Source organism: Mastomys coucha, unplaced genomic scaffold, assembly GCF_008632895.1.
Source record: "Mastomys coucha isolate ucsf_1 unplaced genomic scaffold, UCSF_Mcou_1 pScaffold22, whole genome shotgun sequence".
NCBI classification, from domain to species: Eukaryota; Metazoa; Chordata; class Mammalia; order Rodentia; family Muridae; genus Mastomys; species Mastomys coucha.
In genome coordinates, this window is record NW_022196905.1 from 8,404,787 (window position 1) to 8,418,621 (window position 13,835).

General features: G+C 42.7%; 1 protein-coding gene across 5 annotated transcripts in view; it reads left to right on the forward strand.

Annotated features, from left to right (window-relative positions):
- Commd1 (copper metabolism domain containing 1) overlaps positions 1-13,835 on the forward strand; it is a 99,833-nt gene that overhangs the window by 85,028 nt on the left and 970 nt on the right. The gene's annotated exons all lie outside the window — the stretch shown is intronic.

Consider the following 13,835-nt stretch of genomic DNA (forward strand, 5'->3'; position numbering starts at 1 on the left):
GCTCATTCCCTTCCTCAACGGTTCATCACCTTCTCCCTTACTGCTCAACTTTAACACCCCTGGGCCTGCCTGCCCCACAGGCACTTGAATTAAAGATGGCGGCTGTAGAGACATCCAAGAAAACAGAGGGGCCGACTTGTAAGAAGAGAAGTTATCTACATGGCTTAGAAATCAGCGTCTTAATAGCTAAGAAAGGAGTCTTCAACTGAATTCTCCCTCACAGATACAAATCAAGAGTAACTCAGTGGTGGTGCATGCCTTTAATCCCAGCACTTGGGAAGCAGAGACAGGTGGATTTCTGAGTTCGAGGCCAGCCAGATCTACAGAGTGAGTTCCAGGACAGCCAAGGCTACACAAAGAAACCCTGTCTTGATTAAAAAAAAAAAAAAAAAAAAAAAAAAAAAAAAAAAAAAAAAGTAACTCATGAAATAAGGATATTTAATTATGTCAGGGAATATCAAGAAATGAAATCATTTTATTTTTAAGATGAAATTTTAAAAAACAAAAAGATTTCAAAGTGGGATACGGACTTGGTGGGGGGAGAGAGAGTCAGATCATGGTTGGAGGGATGAGAGGGAGGGAGGGTTCATGTGGCAGAATGTGTCACACACAGGTGCATGAAACTATCATAGGATATATTTTTACAAGATGAAACATTTTAAGTTGTGTGTGTGTGTGTGTATGTATGTATGTATGTATATAGAAGTTAACATCACACATGGCTTTTTTTTTTCCTTTGAGACAGGGTTTCTCTGTGTTGCCCTGGCTGTCCTGAACCTTGCACTATAGACCAGGTTGGCCTCAAACTCACAGAGATCCACCTGTCTCTGCCTCCCGAGTGCTGGGGTTAAAGGTCTGCACCACCACCACCTGGCTCACACACCTGGTTTTTACTTGGCTGCTGGGGATCGAAGGTCTTCATGTTTGAGCATCGAGCACTTTTACTGGGTGAACAATCTCCTTAATCCCAATAAAATATTTGTCAAAAAGTGTGGTTTGGGCTCAGCAAGGTAAACGGTTATCACTGAAAAGGGCTCTTTGGAGGATTCATTTCCTCCAAAAGGTAAGCTTTGGGAGATGGGGTGGGTATATATGTGGTGACTTATCTTGTATGTGTGCTTATTTGAATCTCTGTCAATATTTGATTATGGAATTATAGTTACCTTTGTCGGTGTTTTAAATATTTTCATGTTCTTTTATTGCATCATTAAAACTTTCTAAAAAAAAAAATCTTTGAAATGTGATAAATGAAGAATGTCAGGCTCCAAAAAGTTTAAGTGACCCATGAATTCCCATGAGTATTAAGAGGTAGAACTGGACGCAGAGCCCAGATCTCTGATTTCTTGTCTTGTGTTCTGTAATTTTACACTAGGTCTTCATTATCTCCCAGCAAATGATGTCATCTTGCTTTTGTGTGTTAGCAAAGGACAGCAGTGCTGGCGCTGACTCTGGAGGATAGACAGTAATGTGAATTTTGTATCTGGGTCAGCTTCTAGCTGTAATTCACTCAACCTCCCTTACTCCCTTAATAAACTACTTGGGAAGGGGCTAACAATTTCCTCATGAAATAAAAAATTGTTCTACTATTGCTGAACAATTCTGAGCATGATGCATTCAAATTGCTCTTAAAGTTATTTTGTTTTCTTTTCCCGAATTAAAGTGGGAAAGGGACAGAGACTGCCTTGTTTAAAGCTGGTTCTCCAGTCTAGAAGTGATAGTGACTTGGGGTGTTGTGATCCTTACATTCAGAGTGACTGCCCCAGGTTACATGTTGTGGCCTGTCTGGGGTCTGCTTTCCCCTTTAGGGCTATAGGAATAATTTGCCTTGACAGAGTATATGGGTAGTGGCCTTGAGCTGTGTGGAGCTGAACCGTTGATGTGGCAGGGGTCCCTGTGTCTCTGGCACATGGTACCTTGTAGAAGGACCTTCTTCCTCAGTGCTACAGGGTCTGCAGGAGCAACAGCTGTTTTGAGGGAGATGCATAGTGCTGCTTGCACTGTGAAAAGCAGCTCTGCTGCCTCCCTCTCTTTGCTCTTCTGCAAAGATCTTTCTGATCTCCTCTAGATCTCCTCTTCGTCCCCTAGTCTTTGTATTCTGTCAAGTGAATTCAGAAGAGACACAATGTGTGCAGTATAGAAGACAGGCTAAAACCTGGGATGCTCTCATGGGTAAGGATGTATGACGGACAAAGACCCCATTGGCCTGATTTATTTACTTACTTTTTTTTTTTTTTTAAGGCATAATATTACTTCTTAAAATTTCTGGGACAGCTTCCTACAGATTGGTTTCCTGTCCAGGTGACTGACAGGCCCATAGATTAATTTACAGGAAAGGGCAGTAATATTTAGTCTTGTAATATTTGACCTTGTATTTGGGGGATGGTAGTGGCAGTTTAGAATATCATGTTTCCACTGATGGTCAGAAGTATTACTTTAGTCATTATTATAACAGCAACAACAATTAAAAAGAAGTAAAAAAGGGGCTAGGGAGAAGGCTTAGGAACTAAGTTCTGTGTCTGTCCTTGCAGAGGACCTGGGTTCTGTTGCCTGTGCACATATAAAAGCACACACCCCTCTGTAACTCCAATTCCAAGGGATCTGACAAGCCTTTTCTGGCCTCCATGGGCACCAACCACACACATGGCACACATGTATACATGTGTGAAAAAAATCTCAAAATATTTTTAAAGAATTTAAGAAAAATATGAAAAGAAAGAAATGTATAAATACCCAAGTCTGGGCTAGGGGTGTATCCTAGCTTATAGAATGCTTGCCTAGCATGTCCAGACCGTGGGCTTGCTCCTCAGCTCCGTGCAAAAACAGGCATAGCGCACACGCCTGGAATCCTACCACCTTGAAGTGCTAGGTAGAGGCAGAAGGTTGCCACCTCAGAGTCAGGCTGGAGAGTCAGAATTGAGTTAAAAATGTTGGCAGCTACAGAAACAAGGATCAGGGCTGGCCAGATGCAATGGTTAACTGGGTGGACCGACAGACAGCATTCAGGCAGGCCATGTCCTCAGTGAGGCTCAAGGCAACTGAAGCTCCTAGGAGAGTCAGGAGCTTACTGCTCAGTCCTTTGACATACACACTGGGTGTTTCGATGACAGGTTCATGGGGGACCCTGCATTGCAGCATTATGTGTCCTTTTCTTTATGGGGTCCAAGTGAGGGAACTACACCTTTTCCCTGATCTGGTATGTCCAGTAAGTTTTCAGACCTGGTTTCCTGATAGGATTTGTATGCCTGTGTCCTCCTGTGGGCCCAGTTTACATCAATAAATTTATAGAGTGGCATCCCTTGTACTATTAGGAATGAGTTATTTATCAGTCAGGGCCTCATGGGTGGTCCTGGACACCTGTTCATCAAGGTGCTTCTGAATTCAGAATAGATTCAAAAGCTGCTTATAAAATGGAGTCTCTCAGGGCAAGGCACAATCTTAAAAAAAAAAAAAAGCCAGTTTTATAGAATATGAAGTAACTTAAGGCAGGGCACAAGCCTGATCTTAACAAGGTCTAAAACCCATTTTATTCTCCGAAACAAAGAAGGAAGTAGGAAAAGGTCTGTCTAAAAGCAGCCAAGGAAACGTACATAGAACAAATGTTAGATTTACTATGCAGATTTAAATCCAAATCTGTAGTGATTTGATCGTCTTTCCATCCTCCAGAAGAGATTTCCTTTGTAAATGTAAACTGTCCTTATAAAAGCATCATCTTTCAGGGCTGGTGGGTAAAGGCACCTGCCACTGAGCCTGATAACCTGCATGTGAGTTCCTGGATCCACATGGAAGCAGAGAACTGACTTCTATATTGTTGTCTTGACTTCAGCTATGGTGCAGTTAAACACACATGCAAATTAGTTAATTGGAAACCCCACAACTATGTGGTTTTCCAGGGCTTCTGAGTTTAAAGTTTATGTGAAAGAGGCATATTTTAGAATGGCATACACTGGGTCTTACCGTCAGTTTGGGGGTGGCATATTCCATGCCCCAAGCAGTAGTACCTTTGCTTTCAAGTCCCTTTAGCTCAGAGCTTTACAGAGGTGCTGGGGTCTGTCTGTGCTACAGGTGGGAATGATTGGGAATACTACCTTATTAACTTGTAATAACAGTCTGAGGCTATAGACTTCTATGTCTTCACGTGGTTAGAGGACGTAAGTGAGAGAAACAAGTGGTAAATGGAAACTCTGTCTTAGAGTTTCTATTGCTGTGAAGAGACACCATGACCGACCACGGCAACTCTTGTAACGGAAAGGATTTAATTGGGGCTAGCTTACAGTTCAGAGGTTCAGCCCATTATTGTCATGGCCGGGAGTCTGGTGGAGTTCTGGGAGGCGTGGTGAGGAAGAAGGAGCTGAGAGTTGTACCTGGGGATCAGCAGGCAGCAGAAAGAGAACCGAAACACACTTCCTCCAACAAGGCCACACCTTGTAATAGTGCCACTCCCTGTAGACCTATGGGGGCTATTTTTATTCAAACTACCACATTTTACTACTTTTCAGAACAGAAAACATGAAAATACATATTCTCAAGGGGAAGGAGGTCTTACTGTTTAGTCCTGAGACCTTGCCAGTTTCCTTACGGTTGAACCAGGCCTTTTCCAATTCTTTCTTTTTGTTTGTTTGTTTTTTGTTTTGTTTTGTTTTGGTTTGGTTTTTTTGTTTTGTTTTGTTTTTCAAGACAGGGTTTCTCTGTGTAGCCCTTGCTGTCCTGGAACTCACTCTGTAGACCAGGCTGGCCTCAAACTCAGAAATCCGCCTGCCTCTGCCTCCCAAGTGCTGGGATTAAAGGCGTGCGCCACCACTGCCTGGCTTCTTTTCCAGTTCTTAATATTTTAGTCCAGTGGGTGGTCTTGTTAAAGACCTCTATTATGATGGGGAAAATAAACACACAGTTGTCTGATCCTTGCAAAGAGAAAGACTCTTAGAAGCTCCAAAAGCTCTTGGGAATTAAATCTGTAAAAACAGGAATTTGCTGTTTGTCCTCTGTTGTTGCCGGACGCAGTAGTTGGATGCAGTAGTTGGATGCAGTAGTTGGATGCAGTAGTCGGATGCAGTAGTCGGATGCAGTAGTCGGATGCAGTAGTTGGATGCAGTAGTTGGATGCAGTAGTCGGATGCAGTAGTTGGATGCAGTAGTTGGATGCAGTAGTTGGATGCAGTAGTTGGATGCATTAGTTGGATGCAGTAGTCGGATGCAGTAGTTGGATGCATTAGTTGGATGCAGTAGTCGGATGCATTAGTCGGATGCATTAGTTGGATGCAGTAGTCGGATGCAGTAGTCGGATGCAGTAGTCGGATGCAGTAGTCGGATGCAGTAGTCGGATGCAGTAGTCGGATGCAGTAGTCGGATGTAGTAGTCGGATGCAGTAGTCGGATGCAGTAGTCGGATGCAGTAGTTGGATGCATTAGTCGGATGCAGTAGTTGGATGCAGTAGTCGGATGCAGTAGTTGGATGCAGTAGTTGGATGCAGTAGTGGTCAGGTGCAGTGGTCAGTGCCTTTCCTCATGTGAGAACAATTTTTTGTTTGTCTGTTTTTGTTTTTATGGATGACAATTTTAGGTTCCAGGAGTCTTTCATGTGACTGTTTCTCATTATTAAGAGAAGAGTGCCTCTTTTAAAGGAAAGAGGCTGGTGAAGTGTATAGCTCAGGACAGGATGGAGAGGCAGAATAACAGCCAGACACTTGGCATATAGGATACAGCGGCCTGTCCCACATGAAAGCTGGACAGACATGACAGCAGCCTATTGCCTAGCAGTTAAAAGGCAGAGACAGAGGATGGCTGTGTGTGAGTGAGTGTGTGTGTGAGTGTGCGTGTGTGTGAATGTGCGTGGGAGCGCACGTGTGTCTGTCTTTCTATCTCTGTATGTGTGTGTCTGTGTCTGTGTGTATAAAACTCAAAGACGGACCAGATGGTTGAGGCATAAAAACCTTTTTCACAGGGGCCAGGGAAGACCGGTGAAGGTAGGTTAGAGAGGAAAGCATTCTGCATGTGGGACAGGGGGAGGGGGCAGGTATGGTAATGAACCTAGAGATGAATAGTGTCCTGGGCCAGATCTCACCAGGTCTTTGGGTGTGATTGCAACTGTAGTTTTTCTTCCTGGGAGTTAATCTTTTGGAAGATGGGTCTTATAGGTAGATAGAACTTCCAGGAAGTGTTTTTTCCTATGCTCTGGGAAAACTGAAAGACAGGACTGCAGGAGCAGGTGCCAGCATGTCAGAATGTAATATTTTAACATAGCACCGGCAGCTGAAAAGAGCTACTCTCCCACATTAAATATATTTGCAAAAGCATATATGTATTTCTGGCAATTTCCATTGAGTCATTGCAGTTTAAGGAATAGGGTAGGAGCACCTTTGTGTGTAGCATCTTTCTTCATTATGTGTTTAGGTTTAGCCTCTGGTAGACATTAAATTAAATACAACTATTGTAATGTCTCTCCACCCTGGTCCCTTGCTCTGTGACAGAAGTATAGAAATTCTTATAAAACTGTTTTATTTAGAGTTATTATTTTACTTGTTGTATTTGAGTGCTTTGCTTGCATGTATATGCACACCTCATTTGTACCTGATGCCTGCAGAGTTCAAAAAAGGGCATTGGATCCCTTGAAACTGGAGTGTTGTGGATGGCTGTGAGCCACCACGTGAGTCCTGGGAACAGAACCTAGTCTTGTGCAAGAACAGCAAGTGCTCTGGTTTTTTTTTTTTTCAATTTATTTTTATTTTATGTACATTAGTGTTTTGCCTACATGTGTGACTGTGTGAGGGTGTTTGTTAGTTCCTCTAGAACTGAAGTTATAGACAGGAGTGAGCTGCCATGTGGGTACTGGGAATTGAACCTGGATCCTTTGGAAGAGCAGCCACTGAACTATCCCTATAAGTTTCCTTTAAATGTTCATATTTAGTATTTTACTCTTCAGTGATGAAGATACAAGCTATGCATTTGAATTTTTTTCTTTCAGATTACAGATACAAACCCAAAATAGCTTGGCTTAAGGCCCTTCACAGCTCTAAATGAGGGATATAAGAAGGTTTTTGTTTCTTTTTATTTCTTTTTGTTGTTGTTGTTTTTTGTTTTTGTTTTTTTTTGAGCAGGGTTTCTCTGTCTAGCCCTGGCTGTCCTAGAACTCACTCTGTAGACTAGGCTGGCCTCGAACTCATAAATCCACCTGCCTCTGCCTCCCAAGTGCTGGGATTAAAGGCATGGGCCACCACTGCTTGGCTCTTTTTATTTCTTAACCACCCCCTGCCACAAGGAGTATTTAGCTTTCATTTGAAATGATGGAACATTTGAGTTAATAACATAAAAATAAATAAATTTGACCCCACGCCTCAAGGGTGGTACTTCCACACTCAAGACTTCAGCCCTTGTTTTATTCACACCAGTCTCTGACACAGGGGATGATTTAATGTGAACTGAATAACATCCCTGGAGTTTCTGAGGAGTGGAGATGATAAGGTCATCATAGCAAAGCAAGGGATTGGGATGGCTCTGCTTGCCAGCTGGGGTGAAGAAGCTGAATGCCATCCAAACTGCCAGTCCCTGCGCTTCCTGTGCATTGTTGACTAGTAGAGTTATTTCTCAGTTTGACTATAAGAAAAATGCTTAGACTGGGGGCTCTTCCCTTCCTAAGGGTTGGCAGTGATGGCCAGACAAGAACTGGGTTGGGACCTGTGTCCCATCAGCAGGTCACTGACAACTGGAGCCTGGAGCCTTGCTTGTTTCTGCCCCATCAGACTCCTGTCCTGTGCTGCCCTGGCCATGTGTGCTTCCTGACTTAACCCTGGCAGCCCCAGAGTGGGGAGGGTATCAGAGGCAGCCAGATGAGGCTGCCTTCAGGCTGTCCCCAGGCCTTGACCAGACCAGACCACAGAGGCCGCGTGTGCCCACATGAGGTACTTAGCTTTTTCCTTTGAAAACAAATCAGAAATAGTATGTAAGTAAGCAATATAATTTTTATCTTGCTGGATAAGAGCAACCATGGTGAAATAAGACAGGTGTAGGGCACAGTTTTACTTCTCAAGAATGCTGAGTCAGTCTAGGAAGATCATTGTAAAAGTCAGAAGCCATAGCAGTTAAACCTATTTAAAATCGTGGATTTACAAGCTCAGAAACTACAATCCAGTTAACCTTAAGACAGCTGTAAACTGGTGGAATATTGGTTTAGATTGGTGTAGTTTCAAAGCCTGTGTTCACTGGGCATTAGTATTATAGGTATGCACACATACAGAGAGCAGTACAGTCAAAGAGAGTATGGTAGTTGTCTTCATTACAAGATCATTAAGTTTTCTAGACATTCCGAGGGACGGCTTACTTGACAGGTAGAATCTGGAAATTTCTTAAAAATGTAAGAATTGGGCTGGAGATGTTAATGTGTTAGAATAGTGGCTCTCGTCTGGACACAGCACACTAGGCTCAAAACAGTTCCCTGTGTAAGAGGTTTATTGGGAGAGAGAGAGAGACAGGTGGCAGTGGAAAGAGAAGAGGGGAAGCGAGAGAGACAGAGACAGAGGTGGGGGCGTTCCTCTTATATATATGGATAATAACATAAGTCAGGTAAAGGTGGGAGGTGAGCCAAGTGGATTCTGGGAATATGGTGGCTGTTGTCTTGGCACCAGGCCTGTGGATCATGCTGTTGCCTGTGTGATGTCCTAACGCCAGCGGATGTAATTCAGAGGTACAGTGCTAACCTCACATGCATGAGGGCCTGGGTTTGCTCCCTGCCATTAAGGAGAGACAGACAGATAGGTGATAGATAAATGGAATGTGACTGTTTGTCTTTATTTATAATAGTGTATGTGTGAGCTGCCTGTTCTGTGTTTCACATGGTTGTCAGTCAAGCCTTGATTCTGTGATTAAGACATTATCAAAGGTTCTTTCTCCTCTTTACCCTTGGCTTAGTTGGAGGATAGATGTGGGTCAAAGATGAAAGCTATTAACAATTTAAGTTCAGAATTTAATGTATTTATTTTCTCACATTCCAAAAGTACCTGATCTGATTTTTTTTTTAAGTAATTTGATTTTCTTAGATAACACGACAAAATTGACAATTCTTGGGACTACTGATGAAAAGAAACCCAGGTTCAAGCAGGTATTTTACTAGTGTAAAATTAGGACGATGTGAGAAGAAATGTCGTTCTAGAAGTTTGAAACATTGGTTCATAGAACAACAAAGGTAACCTTTCTTCTTCCTCTGCTGAGTACGATAACAAGCGTCTATATAGCCAATCCTCCTACCCTTCCACCTTTGTACCGACAGGAGTCAGGATAAAAAGCCACAGGACTGAGTTTATTTATTTGCAGCCTGGGTTCCAAGCCCTTACTAACTATGCTGTGCTTTCTCCCCATGAAATGACTACTCCTGTACTCAGAGTTACAGCCAGGACATGCTCATCTACAGCTCCCTCCTCACTCCTACTCCCCCTCCTTCCCTCCTTCCCTCCTTCCCTCCTTCCTTCCTTCCTTCCTTCCTTCCTTTTATCAACCCCTAACCTTTCTTCCTTTTCCTTCTATTCTGGGAACCAAATCCATGAGCTGGCACTTGCTAGGCAAGTGCTCCACCTCAGCTAAACCCTCGACTCCCTATAAAGTGATTGGTGGAGGACTTTGAGTATCATATAAGCAACTCCAAACTTTCCTTTGAGTCTTTATTAAAGTTAACAGAATCAAAACCAGTATTCAAGTGTGGATACATTATTAACTATCAATGATGGAATTTACATTATCTATAAATGTATAAATATAAGCTGAGGTTGTGAAATGACCAGGTGTTTAGGTTCTGAAGCCAGCCAGACCTGAGCTTGTTTGTTTGGTTGGTTGTTTGGTTGGTTGGTTGGTTTTGAGACAAGGTCTTTCTCAGTAACCCAGGCTGATCTTGAAGTCAGTATGTAGTCCAGGTTGGCCTCTAATTCATGGTGACTTTCCTGCTTCAGCTTTTCTATTGCTGGGGTTATGGGCATAAACAACTATGCCTGGCCAGATGTGTATTTTAAAGTGATTTTTTTACTTACTACTTCTGTGGCTTTACACAGATTACTCATTATCTTTCTGTGAAATGGGATAAAATGATCCTCACCAGTGTGAAGTAAGGTATATAGATAGCATTTTGTTGCTTAGTCTTGTTATCATGCTTTATTATTTTAAACATGAATTTGTCTTCCTCTGAACTTCAAATTCATTAGCATTTTCCCACTGTCTTCCCCACTGCTCTTTTTTTAGGGGGTAGTGGGAACACAGGATGTTGTGTGGCCTAGGCTAGCCCTGTATAGTGGAGGGTGACGAACTTCTGATCCTCCTGCATCTACTTCCTCAGTGCTGGGATTACAGGTGTTCATTGCCATCCTGTTTATGTGGCACTAGCAGTGAAAGCCAGGGCCTCATTCCCCTTAGGCAAGCACTCTGCCAGCTGAATTATGTCCTCACTCCTGGTTTCTCTTTCTCTGTAGTTTTTCTCTCTTGCAGGGGCAAGAATGAGCCCTGATGTCCCATACCCACATACTGTTCTCTTACCTCCACTTCCAAAACTGTTAGTATCTATTACATGAATGGTGGTGACCATAAAAGAATCTTGGATCTTCCCCAGTTAGGAGCTGGCTGGCTGCCTTTGCCTGCCTTTCACATAGACCTTATCTTTGAAACTCCAGCTTATAGAACTGTGGACAGTTTTAAGTAAACAAAAATCTTAATTTTCTATCAGTGGGATTATACTATATCAAAGCTCATAAAATCAATTGTGTTTTCTGACAGATTCTGCTAGATTTAGTTCAAACCATCTGCTTTGGGCTGGAAGGGATTCTGCAGTTCTACAGAGCTGCTCACTTCCGGCTTTGTCTCTCCCCAGTTACCAGGGACTGTTAAAGGACCAAATGAGATCATGCATGTGAAAAGGTTTCCAGTCTATAAAACATCACATTAATGTGAGAGCTGATCACCGTATTTGAACAAAGGCCCAGTACCAACCAATGTCAGAACACACCCTCAAAACAGAGATACCATTTCCTTTCTGCCCACCTTCTACCCATTGCCTCCAAAAGCTTGCCACAGGCAGAGCCAGTGAGCCTGTCTGACTTCACTCTCCTTCGCTCGGACTCACATTTTCTCTTAGAGAATGGCATGCAAAAACATGAGTCTAGACTTGGGGACAGCATGCATGTAAGGCATTAACAAGATCAGTGGGGATAGAGAACTCATTTGTGCCATTTTCTAATTTTCTTCCTGGCAGCTTTTATTCTGGTAGTACTCAGGTTAAATAATGTTTCAAAATAAAGGTCAGTAAGAATGCGGTAGCACTGGCCAGTTGCTGTGTGTGTGTGTTTTGAGTTTGTTTTCTTATTTTTGGTTTAGCTACTTATTCTTATTTGCATAGTATGTTCAGGAAACTAAGAATTAAGTATGAGATTGTTGACATTATCATATTGTCCACAAACACCAGACCCTTGATCAGCCCAAGACCTCTTATCACTGGACATTGTTATTAACTAAATTGTGCCCCCTCCAAATTCTATACTTAAACCCATTCTGCACCTCAAAATAACTATTTTTGATGTACCTACTTAAAAAAAAAAAAAGTAAGTAGCTCTATCATATGATCCAAAGGAAATGACATCAGTGTGTTAAAGAGGCTAACCTAAGTACTTGTTGACAGATGAGTGGCTGAGGGAGATACGTGTCATTATGGACTGTGAGTCAGCCATAAAGACAAAAAAAGAGCATCTCTGGGCCTGGGGTACATGATGTTAATTAAGTAGGACAGGTCAGGCACTGGGAGAAAAGTCCTGCCTGTCACTCAGAAGTACTATATAAAAATGTTCATCTCAGCCAGGCATGGTGGCACATACCTTTGAGCCCAGTGCTCAGGAGGCAGAGGCAGGCAGATCTGTGAGTGAATGTCCTGAGGACCAAGAGCAGAGGTTGACCTCTAGCTTCCACATGTGTTTGTACATGTACACACACACACACACACACACACACACACACACACACACACACACACACACACCCCAAAACAAAAATCTGAAAACTGGAACTGAAACCTCACAGATTTGAAAAGTTCTAATGAAAGGCTAATAAATGAAGCTCCTAGGAGCAGTTAGTAACAGGAAGAACAGCGGTAGGCATGGGTTAGTCAGTCCGAGCTCCTGTACTTTATGCCAACTTTTTGTCTTCTCCCACGGTCCTTGTTTCTCAGAAGATTTTTTTGTTTTAATCAGATAGAAGAAGCTCCAACAAGGGATCTGATGATTCTCAGTTACCTTCAATTCAGAACAATCCGTTTGTCAGAGTAGATTCTTGGGGTAGGATATTTTGATCCCTTTTAATGTTTAGAGAGGAAAATGTACAGATAAGAACATTAGCTGGGAGGTGGTGGCGTATACCTTTAATCCCAGCACTTGGGAGGCAGAGGCTGGTGGATTTCTGAGTTCGAGGCCAGCCTGGTCTACAGAGTGAGCTCCAGGACAGCCAGGGCTATACAGAGAAACCCTGTCTCAAAAAAAGAATATTAATCCTCTGATTCTGCCTGTAACAGACAAGAGGCCATTAGGCATGTCCCTTGAGAAAGTAAGACCATTGGACTGTATAACCTGTAAGCATTTATATTAAATTGCTGTTCATGAGGTAGGAAAGACTATCTTGGATATCTATAATTCGCTCTTCTCATTCAAGACCATGTAGAGTTAGGATTACCTGGGCCATGTGAGATTTCTGCCACACACATCAAAGACCTTACTTTTTGATACTATCTAGATTGGCTCACCATTCCTGAGTGACTGAAGGGGCTGTATTGGAGGGAGATCTTGTGAGAGAATTCTTACTGCATGGAGAAGGACCTGAGAAATACCTATTACTATTTCAAAATCTGGTCATCCTTTATAGTTGTCTAGCTAAAACTTCCCAGTGAACCTATCACAATTTCTTTTTAGACAGAGTTGCAGTTGGCCCAGGCTAACTAGGGATAAATCACAATTCTTTGATAATTATATAAGGTAGGGAAAGCACTGACTTTGAAGCCAGCCAGAGCTGGGAATTCAATATCTGATTTGTGTCATTTAGAACATTTTTAGATGGGAGTTAACCTTTCATGCCCTCAGAGTTCTCATCTACAAAATAGCAATACCCAGGTACCTACCTTAAATTTGTACCATGTCAACTGAGCTGTCAGACAGAAGAGCCTCTCATAATGAGAACAAGAGCATCTGTCTCTGTTTACACTTGTGTTTCATTGTGGACACTCTGTGGATATGCTTTGTATGGTAAAACATCACATAGGCTTAAAGGCCTGGAGTCTGGTTTGCTGTGCTGGGCCCTGGGCCTCTGCAGTTTGTTCATGCAAGAGAAAGAACCTCAGCTAGAGTCTTTTTTTTTTTTTAAAGATATTTTCTTTATTTACATGTAAATTTCTCCTTTCCCAGTTTCCCCTTCAAAAAAAACAAAGAAACAAACAAAAACAACAAAAACAAACCCCTGTTGCCTCCCCCCTCCCCATGCCTGCCACTCCACCCTCTCCCACTTATTGGCCCTGACATTCCCCTACACTGGGGCACAGAATCTTCACAGGGCCGAGGTCCTCTCCTCCTATTGATGATTGAATTTGCAGTCCTCTACTATATCAGCTAGAGTCTTAGTCACTGTTCTGTCACTGTGAGGAGACACCATTACCAAGGCAACTTATAATAGAAAGCATTTAATTTGGGGGCTTAATTACAGTTTTAGAGTTCATGTTCATACTGGCAGGAAGCAGGCAGGCATGGTGCTGGAGCTGTGGCTGAGAGCTTTAGATCCTGATCAGCAGGCAGAGGGAGAGAGGGAGAGAAAGAGAGTGGGGGAGAGATGGGGGAGAGAG